General features: G+C 52.8%; 1 long non-coding RNA gene across 1 annotated transcript; it reads left to right on the forward strand.

The window, feature by feature from the left end:
• Positions 1-2,307: 2,307 nt before the first annotated feature.
• Positions 2,308-4,989, forward strand: LOC136006942 (uncharacterized). The gene is made up of 3 exons (XR_010609351.1): positions 2,308-3,118; positions 3,219-3,335; positions 3,412-4,989. It is a non-coding gene; the product is annotated as an uncharacterized LOC136006942 (long non-coding RNA).
• Positions 4,990-10,443: the final 5,454 nt, after the last annotated feature.

A 10,443-nucleotide genomic window follows, 5' to 3' on the forward strand; every position in this document is an offset into this window, starting at 1 on the left:
GAGAGAGATCTTTCACTCCTGGCTCTTTTCCTGTAGGAGCAGAATTCAAATGTTCGTGTTTTACTCTGCTCTGCTCAGCCGAGAGCAGGCACAGGAATATTTGGATTCAAATGCACTTTGAGGTAGGAAAGTGAGGAGAGACAGCAATGTGTGTGTCACCCTTGCAAAGCTCACTGTGTGCTGAAGATACACACCAACAACTTTCAAACCTTGCTCTTTCCCTGTGGGAGCAGAGTTCAAACATTCGTTCTTTACTCTGCTGCGCTCAGCCGAGACCAGGCACCTGAGATGTTGGATTCAAATGCACTTTGATGTAGGAAAGTGAGGAGAGACAGCAGTGTGTGTCACCCTTGCAAAGATTACTGAAGATGGTGAGAGAGATCTTTCAAGGGCTGAGGCTCTGCAGTCTCTCCTTTCCCCTGCACCACCCTTGGCTTTCAGCCCCACAGCAGAGCCCTTCTGCAGCCGCTTCTCAGCTCCTGTTTTTCGCTGGCAGCTTCCAAAGGCACTTGTGCCTTTGCCGGAGCCAGAGCAATGGCCCAGCCCGTGCTGCGGCTTGTGGGGCGCTCTGATGGCACCATCAAGTGAGTGCAGGGCTCGGCAGCGCTGGCAGGGGCAGAGCTGTGGGGCCTGACCCTGCTCCCGGGGTAGACGTGGGTGAGCTCCAGCGCTTGGGGTTTCGGGGCGGGAACCTTCGCCTTCGAGAAAAGGAAAGGGCGGGGTGGAGCCGGGATGGAGCCGGGATGGAGCGGGGTGAGCGGGACGAGCAGGGCTGTGGCAGGGATTGAGTGGGAAAGGCAGGGGTTGGGCTGGGCTGCAGCCGGGGGCAGGGGGTCGGGAGCAGGGATGCAGTGGGGGGGTCAGGGCAGTGGGGCGGCGTGGAGCGGGGTGGGCAGGGGGCACAGCAGGGGTGCAGTGGGGTGAGGTGGGCTGGGTTGTGCCAAGGGCGCACGGGAAGCGGGGCCTGACCCAGCAGGGGAAGTGCAGGAAGGGCTGGAGCCCACGCTGCGCATGCTGGGGATGGCGGCGGGCCCATTGTGTCCCAGCAAGGCTGGGCTAAGGAGCCCCCGTCGTCCTGGAGCAGGGCTGTCTGCGGAGGTGAGCAGTGTAAAAGATGTGCGTGGAGGATTAAAGGGTTGGTGACAGAAGGAAACAGTTGCGGTGCAGACTAGTTTCCTGGCCCAGAGGTTCCGTTCCCGAGTTGTGGAGTACATCTTTGTGCGTTGTAAAATGTTGTATCCAAATGCAAGTCGTCATTCTTGAACTGTGTGACACGAAAATGACTATGGAAATGATGGAAAGTCAAGTTTAAGCGATGGCTGTCTTGCTTTAGCCCTTTGCAGGACATCTTGCATCTATTCCGATGGCTGCAATGAAACAAGAGGCTGGCTGCAATGTGCCATTCGGGTGGAGAGGCTTTCCTGCGACTGCCTCGTACCACGAAGCATTGATGTGTGATGCTAAAGCTGTTTCCGTGGAGAACATGGGAGCCAGAGGTAAGTGAGGAAGGTCAAAGTGTTATGAAAGCAGCAGTGCTCATCTCAAGCTAACCCCGAACTGGGTGTTTCCTGGCATTCCTGAAGCTGGTGCAAAGGCAGCCCTGAATTATTTGGTGGCAAACATCAAAAGAGCAGACTCGTGATTCTCAGCTGTGGTGAGATCTCGCTTGTGAGTTACAGTGACTGTGCTCGGGTACATTCAGGGCAATGAGAACCATTTTCCTTGCTGATACCTGACTTGCATTTTTGTGTGAGTGCAGTGAGTAAGCAAACTGACGCTAGTCTATAGAAGCATCTGCAGGTATTGATGCTGGATCTGCTGAGGGAGGTGTACCATAGTTGAAAATTAATTGGCACCAATATCCATGGATTTGTGATGGGCAAGCACTATGGCCTAATGTCCTGAGTTCAGCTGTAGCAGTCATTTTTCTCCTTCTTAGTAGCTAGTGAAGCACTGTGTTTTGATGTTTTGGACTGGGAACGTTGTTGATAACGCCCATGTTTTTAGTTGCTGCTCAAATGTTTGGTCTGGCCAAGGACTTTCTGAGCCTCATGCTCTGCCAGGGAAGAGGGGAGGCTGGGAGGAAGCAGAGACAGGACACCTTACCCAAACTAGCCAAAGAGGTATTCCATACCACAGCACGGCATGCCCAGGATGTAACGGGGAGTTACCTGGAAGGGCTTGGACTGCAGGGTTGGAGGAGTTATCGGTGGGTGCTTGGCTGGGGGGAGTGGGGTGAGTTATTGGTTGGCTGCTGTTGAGGTGTTGTATTCTTTCTTCTTGTTATTTCCTTTATCATTGTTATTATTGGTGGTAGCAGTAGTGATTTGTGTTATAACTTAGTTACTAAACTGTTCTTATCTCAACCCGTGGGAGCTGCATTCTTTTCTATTCTCCTCTCTGTCCCTCTGGGAGCAGGGGGAGGGCAAGAAGAGGGGGGAGTGAGAGAGCGACTGTATGATTTATGGGTGACTTTGTTTAAACCACATGTGTGATCATTTTGTGGAGTAGCCTGCCTGTCAGCTGAACACTTGTGTACCCAGCAAGTTCCCTGGGACTCTTACAGACAACAGGTCCTGCTGCATTCCCCAAGGTGGAACTGGACGTATGCAATAAAGGAGCTCCCATGTACAGGGTGGAACCAAAAGCAGCCTTGGAGTAGACAAAACAGGGAAGCCAGGGCCAGCAGACTAGCGCCCAGGAAAGGTAAGGCAGCCTGCCCACCTATCCTCCTCTGCTTTGCAACTACCAGCCTTTCTGTTTTCCATCTGTTTTTCCTTTCAGTTCTACCACCCTCCCTGCTTTCTGTTGGGGCATAACCCCAGTTTGGCTGCTATGACCCCTAAAGCACCCCCAGAACATCCTTAGGAGCCCCGGAGCATCCTGGGGATACCCCTAGAGAATCCCAGAAAAAGCCTGCAGCACCTCCAGAGCACCCGACGGACCCAGTCAGAGCTCATGCATCACAATGACCTTGGAGACATGGGACCACAGGGGTGGCTGATTCTGGAACGCTCCGTGTTCAGGCGTGCATGGCCACAGAACCCCATGGAACCCTTTAGCAGAGGCACTGGGAGAAGATAGCTGTCCCATGGAGCACAAGCTACCGGTGGAAGAGGCAAGAGCAGATCCTCTGGTGGTTCCCATCTTGGTGTCTTGGAGCCACCAAGATGCACGTTGTGGGTGAGTGATGAGATAGAAACCTTCCTCCTCCACAGCCAGAGAGCTTGAAGGTGCTCTTGGTCTGACACCTGGGGAGCTTTGAACGCTTTGAACTCCATGTCTCCCAGAACCACTTTCCAAGCCAAAAAACTGAGTGCAACTCCTCCGTGAAGGTAGCTTTTTGCTTGGAGGGTGTTTGGGGGAGTTAAATTCAGTCTGGGTGCAGACACTGTGGATTCTTTTCTGCAGAGATGCAGCAAATGTGGTGCTGCACATGATGCTGACAAGCATTGCCGTGGGCTCTCTGGCAGGTGAGTGTTTGGCCTGGCTCTTGCCCTGGCTTTTTGGTCACTGCAGTGAGTGCTGAATGCGAGGAGGGATGTGGGAAGAGGCTCTGTGCTGACTGAGGTGACATGGTCACGCTGGGACTTGGGTTTCCCCCCCGGGAACCCTGTGGGCATGGACTGGGGCTTTGCCACTGCTGTCCTTGCAAAGCAGGGCATCCCCTGTCCAAGGAGGTTGTGTTGTTCTCTGCTCCTTTCCAACTTCTGCCTAGGACAGGCCTTAGCTGCAGCCCAGCAGTGCTGCTCTGCCTTCTCTTTTGCTGCAGGGACTCAGTCCAGCGTTTCCTATATTCCAGACTGGGAAATGCTCTGTGTGCTCTGGGAAAGCCTGAGAGTCCCCTTTCAATCCTCCTTTCGAGGTCATCATGATTCTACAAAATCTCGATTTTTAGATCAAACTCTGTCTCTCAGCTGAGAAATGACGCTGCAGGAAGGCAGTGTGTCTCCTAGCTGAAGGATGGAACATCGGTGCTTTTTAAGGCATGAAAGCATGATTACAGTTCTTAGTGAAAAGCAGAAAAGATTTATTAATTATGCTGGCACCTATTGGATAAGCTTTTCTGAATGAGCATCTATACTCCCTGCTGTGAAGGGTGAAACCTAGACAGATAAGAAAAAGGCAGTAATCAGCGTAGTTTGGCCCAGTTCCAGAGCTAGGAACCACAGCCAAAACACAGTAAAACAAAACTGCCAGCTTAGCCTTACAGTAATTCTAGCAATGTAAGAGAGTCTTCAGCAGAGGTGCACTGACACTGAGGAGGTTACTAAATTTTAATTTCTTTCTTTAATCAAATGTATCTAAAGTCATCATCCCCGAATAGCAAAACATATAAATAGCCAACCAGAAGATCATGCACAAAAGACAAAAGGTCACACTCCTCAAAGTCTGAGAGGCTTTATACATGCTCATGCCACATTCCTCAATCTTCAAAGGGGGTCGTTCATATCAAGCGCAAGGGTAAGCACAGGGCACATGGGGAAGGACCGATGGACGCTGCAGCTCTCCTGGCTCTGCCCTGAGCTACAAAGAGCTGAGAACTTCTCCCTGCCTCTATACTCTTCAGGTTTTCGGTCATACAAAGAATTGTTTACACCCCAAATAAAAACCCTCAGCAGTGTTATGCCGGTAAATAAATAACACAGTCAAAATGATTCTGAGGCCATACTGAGCATGTCTTGTGCCGCCCAGACTCATCCGAGTCATGAGCGCCAGTACTGAACTTTACGATCAAGTGGGATTTCATCTGACGTCCCTTCTGACCATCAGAGCTGGGCAAAGCACTGCTTCAGAGCAAAGCTGACGCCAGGGCAGCACATGGACAGAGGTCCTGCTCTTCACAGCACACTCAGCCAGCACAAACCAGAGAAAGGAAATGCATTTCAGCTGGGGGGATTTCTATGAGAAATGCAGTGGATATCCTCGGAGGAGCCTGTCATAATTTTTCCCTGCCCTTTCCTTCTTTGAACAGGCTCCATGCCCACAGGCAGCACTGTCTCCCAGCACGGCAATAAAGAATAGCTGCTTGCCAATTCCAACTTTGTTGGCGAGTTTGTTCCTGGAATTTTCTCCGAATCAACCCCAATGACTCCGCAAATCCACAACTGCCCCACAGTGACCCCATGTGACACCCCAGACCAACAACTGCCCCCTCAAATGACCCCCGTGTGACTCCACAGACCCACAAGTGCCCCCAAAGTGACCCAAATCTACACCCCAAGTGACACCCATAGAGACAGAACTGCCGCCCAAATGACACCGGACACCTACAACTGCCCCCCAGTCACCCCCAGTCCCAGAACTGCCTCCAAAGTGACCTGAACGGAAGCAGAACTGCCCCCAAATGCCCACAAGTGAAACCCCCACACCCATTACTGACCCCCCAAGTGACACCCAAGTGACCCCCAGCCCCACATCTGCCCCCCCAGGTGACCTTCATGTGACCACCCAGACCCACACTTGCCAATGTGTTCTCCACAGAGCGAAAACTGCCCCCCAAGTTACTCTCCAGTTACTCCACAATCACAGATGCCCCACAAATGACCCAAGGCCCACAATCGCCCTCCAAGTGACCCTCAAGTGATCCCCAGATGCAGAACTGCTCCCCAAGTGACCACCAAATGACTCTTCAGTCCCACAACTGCCCCACAAGTGAACCCACACTGACTCCCGAGACCCACAACTGAGTGTCAGGTGGTCCCCAACTGACCCCCAAACCCAGAACTGCCTCCCAAGTGACCCCCAAGTAACTTCCTAGACAAAAAACTGCCCCACAAGTGAAGCTCCAGACCCACAAATGCCCCCCAACTGACCCGCAAGTGACTCTCCGGACCCAGAACTGCCCCCCAAGTGACGCCCAATTGAAGCCCCACACCACAACTGTCCCCTAAGTGAACCCCAAGCGAAGCCCAAGTTAATCCCAGACCCAGAACTGCCTGCCTATTCTACTATGCTAAAGTTATGCTACTGTTCTAACTGACTAACGTGTAGAGAGAAAGGAACGTTTGGCTGATGGGGGAAGGAACATCATGGGACTGATAAGAGCTAAGGAGACAGTAAATAAGAGCAAGGATGCCAGCCTTCAAGACAGCAGAGTGGAGCCCAGCGTGGAGCAGTTGGTATTTCCTTGCTTCTGCTCTGCTCCAGTCTCGCTCCACTGCTGTTAGTTTAAGGTTCCACCACAGTGACCACAGGGACGCGCTGGGGACACGGGGACGTGGTGAACATAATGACATGGTGGGTCATATGGGAAACATGGGGACACAGATATCACAATGACCATGGGGACCCGGGGACCACAGGGGTGGCTGATTGTGGAACACCCCATGTTCAGCTGTGTAAGGCCATGGAATCCCATGGAACCCTTCAGCGGAGGCACTGGGAGACAACAGCTGCCCCACGGAAAGCAAGCTACCGGTGGAGGAGGGAAGAGCAGATCCTCTGGTGGTTCCCGTCTCGGTATCTGGGTGCCTGGCCAGGCAGCGGGGCTGCTGTGACACACTGGGAGTGACATCACCTACCATGGACTATGACATCAGTGCTCCCACCGCTTATATTGCATGCAGCGAGTGCCCACGGCAGTCACTCTGGGGAGATGACAGAGAACTTCCCAGGGCAGCACCTGCAGCATCATGGGGCAGCACCCAAGAGGAGGGAACTTCAGCATTTGCAGCGCCAGCTTCACCCAGGTGCATCAATCCAGCACGATGGTCCAAGGGTTCGTGGGGAGCTTCCAACCTCTGCCTGGGAGTCCCCGTTCCAGTGCTCTGCATTTGAAGAGGGGCACAAGAAGCCGGGAAGAAGCAGACAGGACACCTGACCCAAACTAGCCAAAGGGGTATTCCATCCCACAGCATATCATGTCCAGTACAGAAACTACAGGGAGTCACTCTCAAGGGATATCATTGGGTCAGGCACGGTATGGCTCTGTGGGTACTGCGCATTGGTCATCACTGCTGGTTAGCAGTTTCCTTTCCCCTGTCTAGTTCTATACTCTGTCCCTTTTAAACCACAACAGTTCTACAGGAGAAAAGTTTGCTGTGCAGCTCTTAAGAGTGATTTTCGTGATAGAAGATATTACCTTTTCTGTTGTTGCTCCAGGTTTGGTTTTTCACTTCTTTTCATGACTTAGTTCTTGCTTTTTTGAAGAGCTCTGGCTGGTGGGTGAGTGATTTCTCTCTTTATAATTGCTGTGTGTTTCCGACGCGCGCCTTGCTCCTTCAGGTACTGATTGCCAGGTTTTCCATGTGGGTCCTTCTCTCCGTGTGTGTCCCGTGCACGCCCCGGGTCCGTCGCGTTCCCGTCAGCAGCCTGGCTGGGGTGCGGAGCGTCTGATGCTCCCCAGTTCCCTGTTGCCGTAGTTGTGGTCGCTGCCGTTTCCCTGCCACGGGCAGATTCTCAGTCTACAGCTGAGGGTTTCTTTTCCTCACGGCTATCTTGTCTGGGGCTGGGGCGGGGGGGGGAAGCTTGCCCCGGCGGTCTGCGCTGTCGGGTCTGGTCGTTGGACAGCATGATGAGTTGGTGGGATTTGTGCTCACAGTTAATAGTGCACAGTGTAGGGAGCGCAGGAATCTGTTTTGTTTTCCATGAGGACTGAAATAGAAGGAAGCACTTGATGGAATGGAGCCATACATTTATTGCGGGGTTGCGGGATGAAGGATGCTGCGAGAGTGTGAGGTGGAGGGGAGCACAGCGCGGCTGCTGCTGGTCGTGGAGGTTCGTCTCCCACTGAGACTGCCTGGGGCTCTAGCAGCAGGGTCAGAGGCTGGTTCCCCACGCGGCGACTCCTGCAGTACCCCTGGGTGCCCAGTGGCCATGGGCACGGTGCTGCTGCCCTGACAAAGCCGTGGCGGTCTCTGTGGATTTGCCCATTGTGACCGGGTCCCCACGGTGAGCGTGGGCTATTTAAGGAGCGAGAGCCCTGCAGTAACCAGTGCAGGGGAGACCCCTCCCTCGGGAGGCTGCATCTCCCGTGGCTGCCCTGTTCTGTTGGTTTCTACTTGGTTTCTGACATTGCTCATGTGGAACTTTGACATCATGTAGTGCTTCCCACGCTGCTGGTGCTGCTTCCGCTACCTCTGTCAGGGGAATCTCCTCTGACTGAGACATCGTCTTTATAATGGTACATTTTCACCTTTGGAGGAAGTGAGACCTCGTGTGGGTTTGTGGTATTCATGGAAGGGAGCAGAGTCCCCTCCAGCCCCAGGGCTGCAATCCCAGGAGGAGATGTATCAACTGACCAGGCTGAGTCCTGTCCTTCAGCAGGGGTAAAGGAGATCCCATCTTGTCCTTCCCTGGCTGACCTGTCTGATGATGGGACAAGAAACACGCTGCCCGAAGAAGGGGTTGTGTCACTGTCACTGGAGTTATATAAAAGACAAGTTCTAAGGGACATGGTTAAATTGTTGACGTGCCAGTGTTCCGTTAATGGTGGACTCAATGTTCTTAAGGGTCTTTTCCAACCTAAACGATGCCATGATTCTACAAAATCTTGTTGTTCAGACCAAACTCTGTCTCATCAGAAAAATGACACTGCAGGAAGGCAGTGTGTCTGCCAGTCGAGGGAGGGAACATCAGTGCTTGCTTCAGGCTGTTTCCCATGGGGTTCCCCTGGAGCCCCAATGAGCCCAAGGATGCTCTGAGGAAGTTGGTGACTGGCTGTGTTTCAGCAGTTATACACTGCCTGCTTTCCTCTGCAAAGGGCTCCCAGTGTAGGTCATGACAGGCCACGTCTGTCTTCGCTGCTTTACATTTGTTTTCTTGTTTCAATTTGAGATGATGTCTGTTTTTTTTCCACTTGTGATGTTGCTGTCTTCAAAGGCATGTCAGTTTTCATCCCCTGCTCCTCCAGTATCTGCCCACCTTGTCTGACACACAGATTTAGTGTCAGTGGGGTTCTGTCACTGTGTTTGAGCTGGGGGTGTTCAGCCTGGAGAAGACGAGGCTCCAGGGAGGCCTTACTATGCCGATACCTAAACAGGGCGTACAAGAAATCTAGAGATGGGTTTTTTACAAGAGCCTGTAGAGACAGGACAAGGGGGATGGCTTTAACCTGCCAGATGGGAGACTGAGATGAGATCTCAGGAGGAAGCCCTTCTCTGTAAGGGTGCTGAGGTGCTGGCACAGGGTGCCCAGAGAAGCTGTGGCTGCCCCATCCCTGGCAGTGCTCAAGGCCAGGTCGGACACAGGGGCTTGGAGCAAGCTGCTCCAGTGGAAGGTGTCCCTGTCTGTGGCAGGAGTTAGAGCTGGATGAGCTTTAATGTCCCTTCCTCCCCTGTACATAAATATTTAGTGCCTCTACAACCGAAGTGTTACAGGGAGGTCAGGTTTTGGTAAAAGCTACTGGTGTGCTGAATGCACAGTGGGTTAGTGTGATTCTGAAAAGGGATTAGAGGTCAGCTGAATCAGCGAATCCTGGTGTCACATAGTGTGTGCTTCCTTCGTGTCACTGGTGGATTTCTTGGGAGAACCAATCCCAGCTATTTCTGGAGTCCCCAGCTGTGCGGTTCCTAGAACGGCATCCCAGCCTCTGGGCGCAGTGGGCACAGGCCACTTGTGGCAGTTTGTCAAGGCAGATGGGACACTGCCGACTGCCTGAGCCAGCGTCTCTGTAGAACCTGTGCCCCAGTGATCCGCACTGCAGGCTGGGGGTGAGTTCACCTGCGGATAGTGTGCTATCAGAGCAATAGGCTCTCCATAGCTATGCTGTGCTGTGCTGAGCTATCCTATGGCGTACTGTGCTATTCCATTTTAATCTCTGCACTGACCATTAATCAAAATAATGATGAGCCTGTTATTTGCCTGAAATGTCAGATGTTTTTTTCAGATCTATAATCATTTCTAAGGACACAAAATGGTTCCAAGTAGAAACAGGATTTAATTTCATTGATTTCATTTAATATTAAGAAAATATGACTGACATTGAGGGTAGTGAGACAGTGGTAGACTTTTGCCCAGAGAAGCTGTGGCTGCCCCATCTGCGGCAGTGCACAAGGCCAGGTTGGACACAAGGGCTTGGAGCAAACTGCTCTAGTGGAAGGTGTCCCTGCATGTGGCAGGGGCTGGAGCTGGATGAGCAGCCCAGTCTGCGATTCCAGGATTCTCTGCTGTGCGAATGTCGGTCACTCCCCACTTCTTGTAGGTAGCCGTGACGCCCTGTTCCATTGCCCAGGTTGAGCTGTGACCCCTCGCATGCTCCACCTCTGGACCAAAGGCACAGAGGAAGAGCAGCCTGTGAGGGACCTCCCTGAGCCAGCTGGGCAGAGGCCGGTCCTCCCGCAGAGATTGCCGGAGCATCCCTGGGTGCCCAGTGGCCATGGGCATGATGCTGCCGCCATCACAAAGCCGTGGTGGTAGCTGTGGATTTGCCCATTGTGACGGGGCCCCACAATGAGCGTGGCCAACTTAATTAGTGAGAGACCTGCAGTAACCAGTGCAGAG

Source organism: Lathamus discolor, unplaced genomic scaffold (genome assembly GCF_037157495.1).
Source record: "Lathamus discolor isolate bLatDis1 unplaced genomic scaffold, bLatDis1.hap1 Scaffold_82, whole genome shotgun sequence".
NCBI classification, from domain to species: Eukaryota; Metazoa; Chordata; class Aves; order Psittaciformes; family Psittacidae; genus Lathamus; species Lathamus discolor.